At 37.2% G+C, this 18090-nt stretch overlaps 1 protein-coding gene across 6 annotated transcripts in view; it reads left to right on the forward strand.

Annotated features, from left to right (window-relative positions):
• The window catches only part of LOC131154314 (protein ACCUMULATION AND REPLICATION OF CHLOROPLASTS 3, chloroplastic), a 120101-nt gene that overhangs the window by 36075 nt on the left and 65936 nt on the right, over positions 1–18090 (forward strand). The window lies entirely within an intron of this gene.

The raw sequence follows: 18090 nt of genomic DNA on the forward strand, positions 1-18090 counted from the left end.
TTGTAGGAGACCTTCCCAACTTTGGCCAAGATGGGGACTGGTCCTTCATATTTGTGAAGTAGTTTCCTATCTTATCCTCGTAGTGACTCGACCTATTCAGGATTGAGCTTAACAAGCACCAACAAGTCACCTACGTTGAAGTGCTGCGGTCTTCTCCCCTGATCTGCCCACTTCTTCATCTGCTTAGTAGCTTTCTCCAAGTAGGCTTGGGCAATCTCAGCATTCTGTCTCCATTCTCTGGTGAAGATGTACGCCCTGGGACTCTTTCCTCTATATGGCTCATCCACTGTGTGAGGTAACAGCGGTTGCTGGCCTTAAGCTCAGAAGGGCTCTTGTTGGTTGTTGAGCTCTTTTGGGCATTGAAATAGAACTGAGCAACATCAAGTAGTTGCACCCAATTCTTCTGGTTGGCGTTGACGAAATGGCGCAAGTACTCTTCCAGTAGCCCATTGAATCTCTCCATTTGTGTGGGGGTGATAACTCGAAAAGATTTCAAGTTGTGAACTAAGGATTTTGCAAAGTTCTTTCCAGAAGTTGCTGGTGAATCTTGAGTCTCGGTCACTAACAATGTCTTGGGGAACATCCCAATATTTCACAATATTCTTGAAAAACAATTGTGTTGTCTCCTCTGCCGAACAATACTTTGGTGCGGCTATGAATGTACAATGCTTCGAAAACATATCTATAATAACAAGTATAGACCCTGCATCTCCCACTCTGGGTAGGTTGGTGATGAAGTCCAATGAGACACTTTCCCACGGTTTGGCCGGTACTGGTAGGGGTTCCAACAACCCTGCAATTTTCCTCCGCTCCACCTTGTCTTGTTGGCAAGTGAGACAAGTTCGAGTATAATCAACCACATCATCACGCATGTGCGGCCAATAATACCCCTACTTTAGTAAGGGCAAAGTGCGCTGCCATCCTAGATGTTCGGCCCACATGGTATCATGACATTCCTTCAACAATGTCTTCCTCAGATCACCAGCTCGTGGCACAAAGAGCCGGTTACCATGGGTCATTAGCAATCCATCTTCCATCCAGAACTGTCGTGCCTTCCCCTCTTCAGTAAGCTTCATTAAGTTCTGCGCAACTGGATCTTTGGCTAAGTTCTCCTTGATGCGTTCCCGCATTGTTATGGTAATAGTACTCAAAGTCAAATGTGCTACCATTTGTAAGGTCGCCAGCTTGGCCTTCCTACTTAGTACATCTGTGACTTGGTTCAATCGCCCCGCCTTGTGCTCAAAGGAAAAATCAAATTCTGCCAAGAATTCCTGCCATCGGCCTTGCTTGGGTGTCAACTTTGGCTGTGTGAAGAAATGGATAACACTTGAGTTATCTGTTTTCACCACAAACCTTGACCCAAGTAAGTAATGCCTCCACACACGGAGACAATGTATCACCGCTAGCATCTCCTTCTTTTGAGCTATGTACTTTCGCTTTGCTTCACTAAGCTTACGACTTTTGTATGCAACAGGATGCCCCTCCTGTAACAAGACTCCTCCAAGGGCGAAGTCTGATGCATCTGTCTGTACCTCAAAGGGTTTCATGACATCCGGAAGAGCAAGTACCGGATCTCTCATCATGGCATCCTTCAAGTCATCAAAGGCTCCCTGACACTTCTCTGTCTAATTCCACCCATGACCCTTCTTTAGTAGTTCTGTCATAGGAGCTGTTCTCCGTGAATACCCCTCTACGAACTTCCTATAGTAGTTGGCAAGGCCAAGAAAGGAACGCAACTCCTTCATTGTCATTGAGATCTTCCATTCCTGAATTGCCTTTACCTTCTCTATATCCATCCTGATATGACCTTGTTCAATCACATAACCAAGGAATTTGATGCTCCGTTGAGCAAAAGAGCACTTCTCTTTCTTCATATACAGACTGTTCCCCTTCAGCCTGTCGAACACCTTTCGTAGATGCTCTTTATGTTTCTCCAGAGTGGAACTGTAGACAACAATATCGTCTAGGTACACCATGACAAACTTGTCAAGGTACCCACAAAAAACCTGGTTCATCAAGGTACAAAATGTTGCAGGCGCATTCGTCAACCCGAATGACATCACCAAGAATTCATATGCCCCATACCGTGTCACACAAGTAGTCTTCGGCTCATCCCCATCAGCAATCCTCACCTGATAGTAGCCTGACCTCAAGTCAAGTTTAGTGAAGTACTTGGCATGACTCAACTGATCCAACAAATCAGCAATCAACAGAATAGGATACTTGTTGCGCACTGTCACCTTGTTGAGCGCGCGGTAGTCTACACATATCCGCAGGCTCCCATCATGTTTCTTTTGAAACAGCACCGGTGCTCCGAACGGTGCTTTGGAAGGGCGAACATATCCCACTTCCAATAACTCATCAAGTTGCTTCCTCAATTCTACTAGCTCGGGAGGCGCCATTCGATATGGCCCTTTAGCAGGTGGTTTCACTGCTGGAAACAGCTCGATCTCATGCTCCACACCCTGTAGTGGAGGTAATTTGTGAGGTAACTTATCCGGCATCACCTCCTTGTACTCATCCAACACTGCTTGGATGGTCGTAGGCACCAACTCTTGGCCTACTTCTTCATCTACCACCACCGTGACTAGATATGTTTGCTCTCCCTTTCTCAAACCCTTCTTAAGTTGCATGGTTGAAAGGAACTTCCCATCGTCTCCTTTCGTTGCAACAACTTGCACCATGCACGGGTGATCTCCCATTAGACATAGGGAACCATCTGAAGGCATTAGCACTACCTTCGTCCCCTTTAGGAACTCCATTCCCAAGATGAGTAGAAAGTCATCCAATGGCACCATTGTGAAATTCACATGACCTTCCCACTGCCCAAGCTTCACAGTAATTTGCTTGGCTACTCCCAGAGTAGGCTGGGTTACAGAATTAACCGCTTTCATGCGTCTTGTATCCTTCTCTAAGGATAAGTTGAGTCTCCAAGCTTCCAGTTGTGAAACAAAGTTATGGATAGCCTCGGTATCCACCATAGCGGGGGTACTCTTCCCATTGATTCTCAAGTCCACAAACATTAGCCTTCTGGCTCGTGTAACATTTGCGGCTTTAGCCTGCTTTTCCAATGTGCTCACCTGTCGCATTGCACCCATCCTCAGGGTATCATCCTCTTCCCCATCGTCTTCCATTGCCTGCTCTGCAATGGAAGCTTGTAAAGCATTAAGTGTTGCTTTGTGAGGGCACTCCAAAACTCTATGAGGACTTCGACACCAGTAACACTCAAGTTTACCCTTTCCCTTGGGTGTGTTGAACCCTAGAGACGATGAAGCTTCCTTTGAGGTTGATGCTTTATTGTCGGCTCCCCCACTCTTGGGTTTGCCTTTCTTGAAAGACTTTCCATTGTTTCCCTCTCCGTCAGACCCTTTGGACGGAGTGGTATTCTCCCTAGCGCAGTTAGTCAAGCGTTCTGCAGTAGCTTGTGCAGTAGACAAGTCTTGAACTCTTTGTCTATGAAGTTCAGTTCTTGCCCACCGTTTCATCCCCTCTAGAAAATAGAACAACTTGTCCTTCTCCGACATATCCCTGATATCTAACATCAAAGCAGAAAATTGTTTTACGTATACCTTGATTAACCCATTATGCTTGAGGTCTCTCTGCTTTTTCCTTGCATTGTACTCAACATTCTCAGGAAAGAATTGGGCCTTGAGCTCTCTCTTCAAGTCTGCCCAACTATCAATTACACAGCTTCTATTTTCAATGTCATTGTACTTAGCGAGCTACCACAATTTGGTGTCACCAACCAAGTACATGGTTGCAGTATCCACTTTCACCTGTTCTGAGGCCATCCTCACAACGCGAAAATACTGTTCCATATCAAACAAGAAGTTCTCTAACTCCTTAGCATCACGGGCACCCCCATTCGTCTTGGGTTCTGGTACCTTGGTCTTGCTAACTCAAGGAGTGTTGGAGTTCCCCATAGCAAGAACCATTAGATTCACCTTTGCATCCAGATCAGCCATCCGGGCTTGCAAAGTTTCCACAATGTGGTGAAAGTCCTCTGACATTTCACTTGTCAAACTTGCTTGATGCTGGTGTGATCCCATCACTTCATCAACAAGTCCCCTCAGTTGGGCCATCTCGTTGGCCATATTGTTGGTTGTTTCTTCAACCTGTGCTTCTAGTGCACTAATTTTTTCAGCATTGTTTGGTGCCATGGTCACTTACCAAAGCTTTCCAAATCCCACAACAAAGGTAACTGAATTCTCATAGCAACTGAGCCTTGGCTCTGATACCAAGTGTCTCGGTTCGACTATTTTCACACCCTTGTGAAGGGCTGTGCGGCGCTAGCTAAAGCACTCTTGCTTAACTAGCCAGCCTATCGTTACCAACATTCATCCACGAAGCACTTTCATTAGCATTCATTCAAATAGCAGTGGAAACAGTAATCAATTCATGAAAGCCGTGGCAAGCAAGCAGTAAACATTGAAGCAAACGTAATTTATTAACGACACCTCTGTTGCCATTGTGTGCTTAGCGAGGGAGGCAAGTAGGCTAAACATGTTGACAAAAGCTAGTGAGTTTTATAATGACTGATGAATACTCACCCTCCCCTAAAGAGCTTTCTAGGCTATTCTCACTTTGGCACTAGGAAACATCAAAGTGACCGAGGAGTCATACTGCCTTATTTGGCATGCAATGAAATAATTACTGGAAAATAACCCTACGCTAGTATTTACATGATGGAAACCCATCCCAAACACATGAGGCAAGCAGTCACAGGCAAGCATAATGCCCTGAACAAGCTTAGCTTGTGACAGTGCATGTGCGGTCAATCACACACAGGCTTTTGTGATCACCATGGTCTTGAACTTCCACGAAATTATTGAAATTTCGATCAAAATTTCCACTTTACGCCACCCTTCGAAATCGAAATGGCAATCGATTTTTGTCTTGCTTAATTTGCATCTAAATTTCAACGAATCATCCGAAATTTATCAAAATCTTAAAATTTTAGCGAAACTTGTCGAAATTATAACTATAGAATAAGATTTCTTTAGAATTCAAATGTGACATTTAGACGCAAAGTGAAATTCATCTGTTAATTTACCTTAGTTTTTTTTTATTGAAACAAAATATTATTACAAGGGCTTTTGAAATTAGATGAAAAATAAAACTTACAACAACATTTTTATTGGAACATTCATGTCTAAATTTTCTTTATTTTAATAATTAATAATATTTTTAATTTATTTATGAATTCATTTGTATTAATCTAATATTTTTAATGCACATATTGTGTTATGAATATGTTTAATACACATTATATTACAATATGTCTAATGCACTTGTTATATCACAACCATTGTGCCTTATACACGACATAGATGTATTTAATTTGTAATATATTAGTCTTTGAACTTATATTATTATGTCTATTAATCATTTCTAAAGTTTCATAAAAGAATTCCATGCTTTACTACTAATTTCCATCCTTCTTTCAAATCAAAATTGAAATTGACATCGAAATTGAAATTTCCATTGAATTTTACGTACTTTTGGTGCTTGGAAATTTTAGTCGAAATCAAAATCTAAGACCTTGGTGGTCACGCGCCAATCAACATTTTTTGATTTTTTAAATTATTTTTATTCTTTGAAAAAAATTTCTAATTCATTTAAAAAGGAAAAAAAAAAAAACAGAAATGGGGCTAAGAAAAAATACCCAAAAATTCTAAAAAATTCTAGAAGTTGTAGAAAAAGGAAGAAAGCCCTAAGATAGGGAGTTTTCTCAATTTCTGTGCAAAAAGGGCGAAACTTTCTTGGATTTTTCTTAATCATTTCTAACCATTTTGGATCACTTGGAATGGTAAAAAATGGGGCAAAAAGGTGTAGAAATACCTTAAATTGACAGAGAGAAAGGGAAATAGATAGAGCTTGGGGCTTGTCCTAGTTCGACTCTCGATGTCATGTTCTAGAGTCAGAGTTTTGATTGTTTGGTTAAAAATGACTATCAACAAGGACAATTAAAAATTTGTTTAGTGTCTTGTGGTTTTTTAAATATGATGCACTCAAGCTCATTAATTAGTGCTTTAAATGATATTGTTGTGTCAAACTACCAATTATGCTCAATGTACATCAAAATAAGTATCACAATCTATTTATCTCCAATGAAATTAGAGAAATGGATAAAATTTATGAAGAAAAACTTTTTTAATTAGAGCTAGACACAATCCACTAAGGGGGTCAAAGTGAAATAAAATTCTTCTTCTTAAACCTTTTTAAATAGAGGCGTTGCCAAGGCTTTTAGGAAGGATCTTCCAAGCAATGATGTTTTCAAGGATTGAGACCTCAGAAGCCTGCAAAGATCTTCAACTTTCAAGCTCTCACAGCCTTAAAAACTTAAAAGCACAAGACATCTCAAGTGTTTAACTTCTAGTTTGTTCATATGTCTTGAGCTAGTTCAATCATTTTAGTCGAAACAATTGTGATCTCCTCTATTTGTTTGAAATCGAGTCAATCCGTCCCATAATAAGAGTTAACGAAGAAGAAAATGTTAGAATTCCCAAATCTTTTGGGATTTCTAATTAATATGTTTGGATTTCCCGAATCAATTGAAATTTCTCATTAATGTTATGATTCCCAATCAATTGGGATTTCTAATTATTGTGTTATGATCCCCAAATCTATTGGATTCTATTCAATGTTGTGATTCGCAAATCAATTAAGATTTTTGTTTAACTTGAAATCAATTGGGATTGTGTCCATTAAAGACTTGGGTCTGGATACTTTACATTCCTAATAGGAGTAGGGTTCCTTACCCCATATATGTGTAACCCTATGGGGCTTTTTCATTCAAGAAATAACATAGTTCACAAACTTCGGCTAATTTGGAAGTAAATCCCTTCAAAGTGATCAACCTATTTTCTCTTTCTATTTTCCATCCTTTCAATTTTCCCAATTTCTCTATGGTAAGACCCTAGGGTCTTATCATTTGGTATGAGAGCTGATCTTCTTGTGGATGCCATTAACCTTCCAACAAAAGCAAGATCTTGGAATACCTTATCTTCACTCATACACAATGGCCTCAGAAAGCTCAGTAGAATCCCAAATGGAAGCTAGGCTAATAGTTGAACTTAGCAATATGTTTAAGCCTCAATCTAAAGAGATCCGAGCATCGCTCTCTAAACTACTCATTATATCTTCCCATAAAGAGAGAGAATATGATGCTTCTATGCTAGCTAATCGTAAGGAGCAGCCATACGTGTGTGAAGGAGGTTACCAAGGAGAGTGTGATCATGGTACTTCTTGTATGAAGGTGGAATTTCCCCAATGGGATAGTGATGACCCTACTGTTTGGGTTTCTACGACTGAAAAATACTTTTGCATGCACAGCTTCATCGCACTCTAGAAACATCTAATGTTGAGATTGCTGCTATTAGTCTAGATGGCGATGCTATCCAATGGTATGATTGGTTTGAAGCTCATTATGGAATGCCTTCATGGGTATAATTTGTTTTTGGATTACTTGTCCAAATTAGGCCCACTAGATATGAGAATATTGATGGATAGCATTGTCTTGGAGTCCTACACATGATTTTAGCTGCCATCAAACAAGACTAAAGAATGGAATGAAAGCCACTCGTTGGTACTTTTATTGAAGGTCCCCTACATGACATTCAACGTGAGGTAAAAGTGCATTATCACATACTCTGACCGCTACGTTCTCCTTTGCACAAGTAGAAGAAGAGAAATTGAGAGAAGAACGACGTCACTCTAGCATGACCATTAACAAGAAAAATGTCAGTGGCACTATCACACCACATTCTCCTTAATCCTCTTGCCAAATGATTGACCTTAGCAGGAAATTAAAGAGCAGACAACAAAGGTCTTGTGCTCGCATTGTGACGAGAAGTGGTATAAAGGACACCAATGCTAAAAAGGGATGACTCTTGATGATTGAACCAATGGAGGAGCCAGAAGATGTTGAGAATGACTGTGCTAATTCAAATAAGGAAGGTATGAGATCTGATCATGGTCTTAAATTTTCCACGAATTTGTCGAAATTTTCTTTTAAATTTCTGATTTCCGTCACCCTCGGAATCGAAATGGCAGTTGATTTCCGTCTTGCATAATTTCCGTTGAAATCTCAGTGAATCATCCAAAATTTATCGAAACCTCAAAATTTTAGAGAAATTTGTCGAAATTTTAAATACGCAATGAAATTTCGTTGAAATTCAAACGAGAGATTCAAGAGTAAAGTGAAATTTCTCTTTTAAGTTATTTTATTGAAACAAAAGGTTACCACAAGTGCTTTTGAAATTATATGCAAAAATAAACTTATAGAAATATTTTATTTAACCATTCATGTCTAAATTATCAATATTTGTAAATAAATAATATTTAAATGAATTATGAATTTCATTTGCATTAACTGAATCTGTTTAATGTACATTATCTTACAAACATGTTTGATACACATACTATTTTACAACTTTTCCACCCTATACAAAATATAGATGTATTTAATTTGTAATATATTAGTCTTAAAACTTATATTATTATATTTGTTAGCCATTTCTAAAGTTTCACAAAGAATTCCATGCTTTTCTACTAGTTTCCGTTATTTTTTCAAATCGAAATCGAAATTGACATCGAAATCAAAATTTCCATCGAAATTTCCGTTCTTTTGGAGCTTTAAAATTTGAGTCGAAATCGAAATTTATAACCTTGGATCTGATAATAATGAAGCCATTACTTCTTCAATTTATGCTTTAGCAAGGTATGCTAATCTTCAAACCATGAAAATTAATCGCTTCCTAAAATTCCAACTTGTTACTATCTTAATTGATATAGGTAGCACTAATAATTTCATGGACACTAAAGTAGCTAAACGACTAGCCTATCCTGTGGAGCAATGTGGCAAGTTCAATGTGAAGGTTGTAGATGAAAGGATCTCGACATGTTGAAGCAAGTGTCTATTGTTACCATGCAGAATCATGGGTTGTATGTTGATTTATATTTGCTGCCACTAGAAGACTATGAAGTGGTTTTGGTTATTGAATGGTTAAGGACTTTGGGTGATATAGCTTAGAATTTTTCTAAATTGGTTATGAAGTTCACCATGAATGACCAAAGAGGGACTCACAAAGGCAAATGTTGTGGTAATCTCACTACAGTTTCAAGCCATTGTCTGAAGAAGCTCCTTAAAAAGATGTGGCATGGCTACTTGGTACAACTTTGAGTATGAAGGAGTTACAACATCAACTTGGCTTGGATGAAGGTCTAGAATTTCTTATTTCAGAATTTTCTAACCTACTTGCGAAATGTGGAGTTACAGGTATTGCCAGCCAAGGTCTTAAATTTCGATTTTGACTCAAATTTCGAAGCTTTGAAAGTACTGAAATTTCGGCGAAAATTTTCGACTTCGATGTCAATTTCGATTTGAAAAAATAATGAAAATAAGTAGTAAGCATGGAATTATTTTATAAAGCTTTAGAAATGATTAATTGACATAACAATTTAAGTTTTAGGACTAATACATTACAAGTAAATACATCTATGCTGTCTATGAGGTGGAGAAGTTGTAATATAATGTGTGCATCAAACATATTTGTAAGTTAATTTCCATTAAACATATTTAGTGATTAGTTAATACAAATAAAATTCATAAACCATTTAAATATTATTTATTGTACAAATAATGATAATTTAGACATGAATGGTTAAATAAAATGTTGTTGTAAATTTACCTTTTCATAAATTTCAAAAGCACTTGTAATAATATTTTGTTTCAATAAAAATAAATAAAATAAATTAAGAGAGAAAGTTCACTTAACTCCAAAATCTCTCATTTGCATTTCGGGGAAATTTCATTGCATAGTTCAAATTTCGACAAGTTTCGCTAAAATTTCGAGATTTCAATAAATTTCGTATGATTTGTTGAAATTTCGACGGATATTATACAAGACGGAAATCGACTGCCATTTCGATTTCTAGGGTGACGGAAACCAAAAATTTCAACGGAAATTTCGATAATTTCGTGGAAATTTAAGACCATGTTGCCAGCTCAACAAACACATGATCACTGCATTCCTTTATTTCCAGGTAGTTTTCCTACTAATGTCTATCCTTATTTTCAAAAAGTAAAAATAGTAAAGGTAGTGAATGAAATGTTAGATGTTGGCATAATTCAACCGACTGTCAGTACATATTCTTCTCTTCTCTTGTCTTATTGGTGAAGAAGGATGGCTCTTAGAGGACGTGTGTTGGTTATCGAGCATTGAACAAGAAAACTATGAAGGATAAATGTCCTACCCCTATTGTGGATGAGTTGTTAGATGAGTTGGGAGGTGCCCAACAGTTACCAAACTCGACTTGAGATCAGGCTATCACTAGATTCTATTATGTGAGGATGACATTCAGAAGACTTCATTTAGAACTCATGATGGCCATTACGAGTTCTTGGTCATGCCCTTTGGGTTAACCAATGTGCCTTCAACCTTTCAAAGTCTCATGAATGACATATCCGACCTTATTTGCATAAGTTTGTTCTTATATTTTTTGATGATATCCTGATATACAACTCACTCTTGAAGATCATTTATGTTAGTTGCAAACTATACTCACCACTCTTCGTGAGTATCATCTGTTTGTCATGAATTCTAAATGCAACTTTGCTCGACTGCATGTGGAATAACTTGGTCATATTGTTTCCCAAGAAGGTGTTTCAGTTGATCCTTCTAAAATACAAGTGATGATAGAGTGGCCTATACCACAAACAACCTATATGCTGCAAGGATTTTTGGTGTTGATTGGTTACTACTGCAAGTTTGTCAAGGATTTTGGAAAGATTAGAGCTCCACTTACCACACTACTAAAAGAAGGTACATTCAAATGGAGTGAGGAAGTTGAACAAGCCTTTGTCAAGCTTAAGCACACAATGTCCAGCACACTAGTTCTTGCCTTGCTAGATTCAACAAGATGTTCATCATTGGGTTTGATGCCTTAGGATTTGGCGTTGGTGTAATTTTAATGCAAGACGTGTTGGGCCTTGTGGAGCCTAGTTGTGTTTGATCCGGATGATATTCTGACCCGAAATAATGTTGCGTGGTTTTTAATGGCAGATTCTTCTTTATGAGGCCTAGTCCATGGAGCGTAGGATTTAAAACTGTTGTTTTGGTGATTAGGGTTGACGCATTGAAACTGTGTGGCTGCACTTTGTATTTTCTTCCTGATAATAGTGAAATCCCTGCAACTCCGTGGACATAGGCAAAATTGCCGAACCACGTAAATACTATCTTGTGCGTGTGATTATTTTTCTTTGGCGTGTGTTTTTTCTCTATTTTGTTTCTCACATGATTTGGGAATTTCGTGATAATTTCCTTACAAGACGGATGCCACATTGCTTTTACCAATAAGGCTCTTTCTCCATCCCACATCAGTATTTTATTTGTGACAAAGAGATCCTAGCCATTGTGCAAGCAGTTGCAAAGTGGAGACCGTATTTAATTGGCCGGAATTTCCAAATCCGGACTAATCGCAAGAGTTTGAAGTATTTTTTGGAGCAGTTATCTCTTCCATGTTACGACCAAAGTGGGTCACTAAGTTGTTGGCCTGTAACTATGAGATCATTTACAAGAAAGGGGTTGAGAATGTGATGGTTGATGCACTCTCATGACTTCCTGAACAAGTTGAACTTGTAGCTATTTCTGTACCTGCATGTACTCATCTTGAACAAATCATGAAGGAATGGTGGCAAAATTCGAAGCGTATTATCCAAAAACTACAAGAAGTGCCAACTTCCGCCCCCCTTACTTTTGGGACTCTTTAAACTTACTGTATAAGGGGAGGATTTTATTAGTGCTTGATTCAGCCCACAAGCAAACCATACTACAAGAAGTATAATTATTACATGCATTGCCGACTGCAGGTCACTCTGGTTTTCTTGGAACATACAAGCTCATTTCTTAAGAAATTTACTTGAAGGAATGAAGGGTGAAATCAACAAGTTTGTGGAAGAATGTGATGTTTGTTAACGGCAGAAAGGGGAAACAGCGGAGTGTCCAGGCCTTCTTTGACCTCTTCCTATTCCAGAAGAAGCTTGGACTGATTTCTCCATGGATTTCATGAGGGACTACCATCTTGTCATGGTAAATCTACTGTTTTTGTTGTTGCGACTGTCTCACAACATATGCTCATTTTTGTGCTATAACTCACTGTTATACTGCTGCAAGTGTTGCTCGTACTTTTGTTGACAACATTGTTAAGTTGCATTGAATTCCTCAATCTATTTTCAGTCATTGTGACAAAGTCTTTAGCAGCAACTTTTGAATGGATCTTTTTCAATTGCAAGGAACACAAATGAATATGAGCATTGTCTATCATCCACAATCAAATGGGCAAACTGAAGTTGTTAATAGGTGCTTGGAGACTTATCTTTGTTGCTTTGATAATGACAAATTGAAGGATTGGATGTGATGGTTTCCATGGGCTGAATGGTGGTACAATACCATTTATCATTCTTCCATCAAGTTGACTCCATTCGAGGTTGTTTATGTTCGAGCTTCTCCTGTTTTTGATAGGTATTCAATGGATCATCTAGAATTGATCAAGTTGACAAGGAGTTACATGATCAAGACAAAGTGCTTCAACTCCTTAAGGAAAATCTTGTTGCAGCTGAAGCTTGTATGAGACAGCAAGCTAATAAGTACCATAGTGAAAGGGAATTCTTAGTTGGAGATTGGGTATTTCTCAAGCTACAACCCTATTGATAGATATCTGTGACTGTTCCTTCTTCAGTGAAGTTGTCTCCTCGATTCTATGGGCCTTATAAGTTGCTTATCAGCTTGACTTACCAACAGGTTCTAAGGTACATCCAGTTTTTCATGTCTCTTGCATCAAAAATAAGTTAGGGAACAAATTATTGTGTAGCACCACTTGCCTTGTACTGCACCTATTGGTGAGGTTCAAGTGCAGCCACAAGCAATTTTGGATTGCCAAGTGGTCAAATGTAGAAGTCGAGACATCACAAAGTTTAGTTCTCACTGCTCCACTTTCTAGTTGAAGATGCAACTTTGGAAACTTATCAATCCTTGGAGGAGAGATTCTTGGAGTTTATTGCTACTCAACCTTGAGGACAAGGCTGATTTTGATGGAGGCGAGAATGTTCGGATTCCCCAATCAATTTGGATTTCTAATTAATGTGTCGGGATTCCTAAATCAATTGAGATTTCTAATTAATGTTATGATTCCCAAATCAATTGGGATTTCTAATTAATGTGTTAAGACTCTCAAATCAATTGGGACCGAGTCCATTAAGGACTTGGATTGGGCTATTTCACATTCCCCTACCACATACATACATACATACATACATACATACATACGTATATATATATATATATATATATATATATATATATATATATATATATATATAACTCTATGGGATTTTTTCATTCATAAATAACATAATTCGTAGCCTTTGGCTAATTTGGAGGCAGATCCCCTCAAAGTGATCAACCTATTTTCTCTTTCTATGTTCCATCCTTTCAATTTCCCCAATTTCTCTACGATAAAGCCCTAGGGTGTCTTATTAGAAAAGAGTCACATGATACTCTTTTTGATAATTGATTTTTGAGATTGTAATCCCATTCTTAAATTCAGTAAACCAAAATTTCACTTGATTTTGTTGTCTATTTTGACTTGAATGTTTGTGTCTACAACTCTTTAGCATGCTTTTTGGGACAATCTTAGCCTCTTATCTCATTTTTTCTATAATTGATCATCTAATTCAAGATCAAATCCCTCTAAATATCAACTCAACTATTAAGCCAGCCCAATTAAATTTTGAAATCTTTCCGACTGTTGCCTGAAGTTTGAGCATCAATTGCACACACATGATTCTAGGGCTAAGATTAAAGTTCTTACCCAGTTGTATGCTCACAGTAGTTGCCATACAAAATCCACTTTTCAAGATTTGATCTCTTCAAATGAGTGCTGTTCTCTTACCAACTCGGGGCGAAATTTGGCATTGCTGAGAAATCACTTGATCCAAGTCCTAAGTTGTCATTCAATGATGAAGTTGTCTACGTAAGTAGTGACTTAGCATCAATTTTTTTCCATCATATTTCAAGTTCAAGCCTGCCAGCTCTTGTGTTATAGCTGTTATAACAACTAGATCAACATTTGTAGAGGAACGAGTAGCAATATTGGTGAAGACAAGCTAACCAAGCCAAGCCAATCTACTTCTACCCGCTTAAACAACAAAATTACGAAGAGATTATAGAAGCAACTAGGAAAAAGAATGTAAGGAATTTCGAAGTTATAGTTGATGACACAATTTCCAATGACCAATAAAAGATCTCACTAAAGAAACTATCAAAAACCAATAAAAAATTGTAAGTCTTATACTAAAAAAGATTGATTTATATAGATATTTGCCATTTTGGTCTGCTTTGTGGAAAATTGATATTTGTAATCATTTATAAGAAAAAAAATCAAACTCTTAATATAAGCTAAATATCAAAGCACGAAATAAACACAATTAATAAAGTACAGAATTCATCAAATGTTTTAGCATATTCAAATAATAAAAGAAGCACTTGCTGTGACCCAACCATATTTGACTAGGACATAAGGCTCAATATGATCTTGGCGCTTTTTTATACTGATGAAGACTAAAATTTAATTTATAATCTAATTCAAGGATTCATAAGACAAATTAATTAAACTGGAAAAGAAAAGCGCAAGGTTCAATTCAATGGAGAAGTACTTGTCCACTTGGATTTGTTCTTTGGCCATTTCTTTGAACTAATGCTACTTGCAAGGACTTCAATTTTGATTTTAGAAATTTTGAGGGCCTCAATTCATGGAAATTTCGACAAAAATTTTGATTTGGACATCAATTTTGATTTAATTCAAAGAAATGATGGAAATTTATAATGAAACTTTGAGAAATATTAAATAGATGATTATGCATGATTTGAAAATGAAAATAAATTTTAAAAAGGCAGATATGAGATGTTTTTTGTATGTAGGGTATACAAATTGCATATTGCAAGGTGATAAAGGTAGTAAAGAACATTTAGAAGTGTCTTAAGGTCATAGTTAATAAGGGGATAAATAGATAACTGGGTAAGGGATAATTCTAGTTAAGAAGGGGATAGATAGATAATTGTGTAAGGGATAATTCTGGTTAAGAAGGGGATAAATAGATAAGAAGGGGATAAATAGATAATTGTGTAAGGGATAATTGGGAATTGGGTGGGACAGACTAGAACAAGGGGGAGAGGGCATTTTAGCTTCATAGCAATGGCAAGTATAACAATAACAATAACAATAACAATGATGATAACAATGATAATAGTAATAATAAAAAAAACAATAAAAATAACAGTAATAGTAGCAATTATAACAATAACAGTAACAATAACAAAAATAGTAGTAATAATAAAAATAACAGTAACAATAACAATAATAATAGTAATAGTAATAACAATAAAATTAATAGTAATAGTAGCTATTAATTATAATAACAAAAAGAACAATAATAATAGTAGCAATAATAAGAACAAAATAGCAGACAATAGTAACAATAATGGCGACAACAAAGATAAAACCATCAACAACAACACCAATAATTACTAATTGTCACCATGGTTTTAAATTTCCACAACATTGTCGAACTTTCCATTGAAATTTTCGCTTTTCATCACCCTTGAAATCAAAATGGCACTCGATTTCCGTCTTATAAAACTTCCTGTGGAATTTCAATGAATCATTCGAAGTTTATCAAAATCTTGAAATTTTAGTGAAACTTATTGAAATTTTAGGTATAGATGAAATTTCCTTGAAATTCAAATGTATGTAGATGCAAAGTGCAATTTCTCTATTAATTTATCTTATTCTTTTATTGAAGAAAATGATTATTACAAAGGCTTTTGAAATTATGTGAAAAATTAAAGTTACAGCAACATTTTATTGAACCATTAATGTCTAAATTGTATTTATTTTTATGATGATAACATTTAACATATTTATGAATTTCATTTATATTAATTGAATATGCTTAATACACATTATATTATGTATATGTTTAATACAAGTATTATATTACAACTATTGCACCTCATGCACAGCATAGATGTATTTAATTTATAATATATTAATCCTAAAACTTACAGTATTATGTCTATGACCATTTCCAAATTAGTTGCTTTACTACTAATTTCCATTATTTTTTTCAAATAAAAATTGAAATTTCCATCCAAATTTCTTTACTTTTGGAGCTTTATAATTTTAGTTGAAATAAAAAATTTGAGACTTTGATTGTTACATTCACATAAGGGGGTAACTGTTATACACTTATGATAAGTTAATAACTAACAACTAAGAACTTACCATTTATATAAGTGGGGTAAGGGTAAATGGATGGGTACGAGGAATTTTGGGATTTTGGAAGAGCCAAAACAGTAAAAGAGGGGAGGGGGATTGATTTTGATTTTTTGCTGGAGTCTTGCACTGCAGCATAAGGAGGGCAAGGAGCACAACAGTCCAAAGACTACATGCGAGAGGCTGCGAGCTACTGTAGCTTATGATGATGCCCCTCCTGTTGTTCACCATCTTTTGCGGCTGTGCGAGAGCTAGAGAGAAAGGAGCTGCAGTGCTTGCTAGAATTTCTTTGGAGTTTTGAGAAAGAGGAAGAAGAGGTGATGAGGTATCCTTAAATTTTTTTCATCAAAATTGAAGTTATAGTGCCAAATTCACCAAATTTCCAAAAATTTGTATCGAAATTTAAATTTAAAATTTTGATTAAAAAATTTCAAAAATAAATTTGAAAGTTTCCATTCGACACCCTTAAAATTATAAATTTCAAAATTTTTGTCCTTGGTTGCTTGTAGTGAATATTAAGTCCAATGACTAGCTAGAAACACATTCTAGGGGACCCTTGAGCTCCTCTTGGCCTTCCATGACATGTCCACTCCTTGGAATCGGGGAGAGGATTTCGAAAGAAGAGGAAATGTGGTAGGTGCACTTTATTTGAGGAAGGTACTCCACCCTCAGCAGACACACCTCAAGTAGGGGACCCCTAAGCTCCTTCTAAGTAGGTCCCCCATCGCTCGAAGAGTCATCACTGAGCGCCAAAGATCCTCCCACTCTTGTGGCTATTAAAGTGGCCAACAAAAACGTATAAGGAAGAGGAAGAACTTTGGGGGGGGGGGGGGGGTTGTATATGAAAACAAGAGGAAGGAGGAAGCGCGGTGCTGGAAGTGAAGAAAGAGCTAGAGATAGGAGAACGAGGGGAAACACATGATGAAGAAGCGGAAGAAGAGAATGGATGGTTAAAAGTACGAATTAAATACTAACAAAAGGAAATGACAAGTTTGAGGCCACCCTACATGTGGGTCAATCGGGGTGCCTAGGGATCCCAAATGGCGGCGAGTGTCCCCATCATGCATGCATGTGTTCAGGAAGGTAAGAGGATGAGCAAGGCATGTCTATGGCAACTATACTGCTTCTCAATACTTTTTCCCACCAAAATGCGCGCCCCATATGTGGCCACATGTCAAACATCTGCCGAAATTTCCTATAGCACTGACAAAAGACTATTTTCCGTATTTCAGACCTGACAACCTCTACCTTTGATCTACATGGGGCAACCAACGAGGACAAAATCAAATATAATGCCACGTGTCCCTTGATTTGAGTCAACCACAATTCTTTGCAAAAAAAAAAAATGTTGGGTTACCTAAAGAGGTGTTTCATACTAGTTAACTGGGTGTGATAAGCTCCCATGATCCTGCACTAATGACTCCTCTACTGCCCTGGGGAAAGACCCAGGGATCTCTGCCCGAGTGATTATTATCTCATATGAGATTGAGGCAAGGGAGGATGAGTGGAGGTACATTCTGAAATCCTAACTTTCATGCTTTCTCATTTCCCATCAATTACCCTACTAACTTCAACATCAAAGAATTTTGCTCTTGCCGTATTCTAATGACTCCTTGTGCTTGTTTGTGCAGGAAATCATCCATTAAGGGAAGGTCCATCACCTCTTCAAAAGAGCAAGTAGTCTAACTAGTGACTATGGGTGCATGCACCAATTTTGATACTAAGAGGAATGAATGCACTATAACTCTGACCTTC

This window comes from Malania oleifera, chromosome 4 (assembly GCF_029873635.1).
Source record: "Malania oleifera isolate guangnan ecotype guangnan chromosome 4, ASM2987363v1, whole genome shotgun sequence".
NCBI lineage: Eukaryota > Viridiplantae > Streptophyta > Magnoliopsida > Santalales > Ximeniaceae > Malania > Malania oleifera.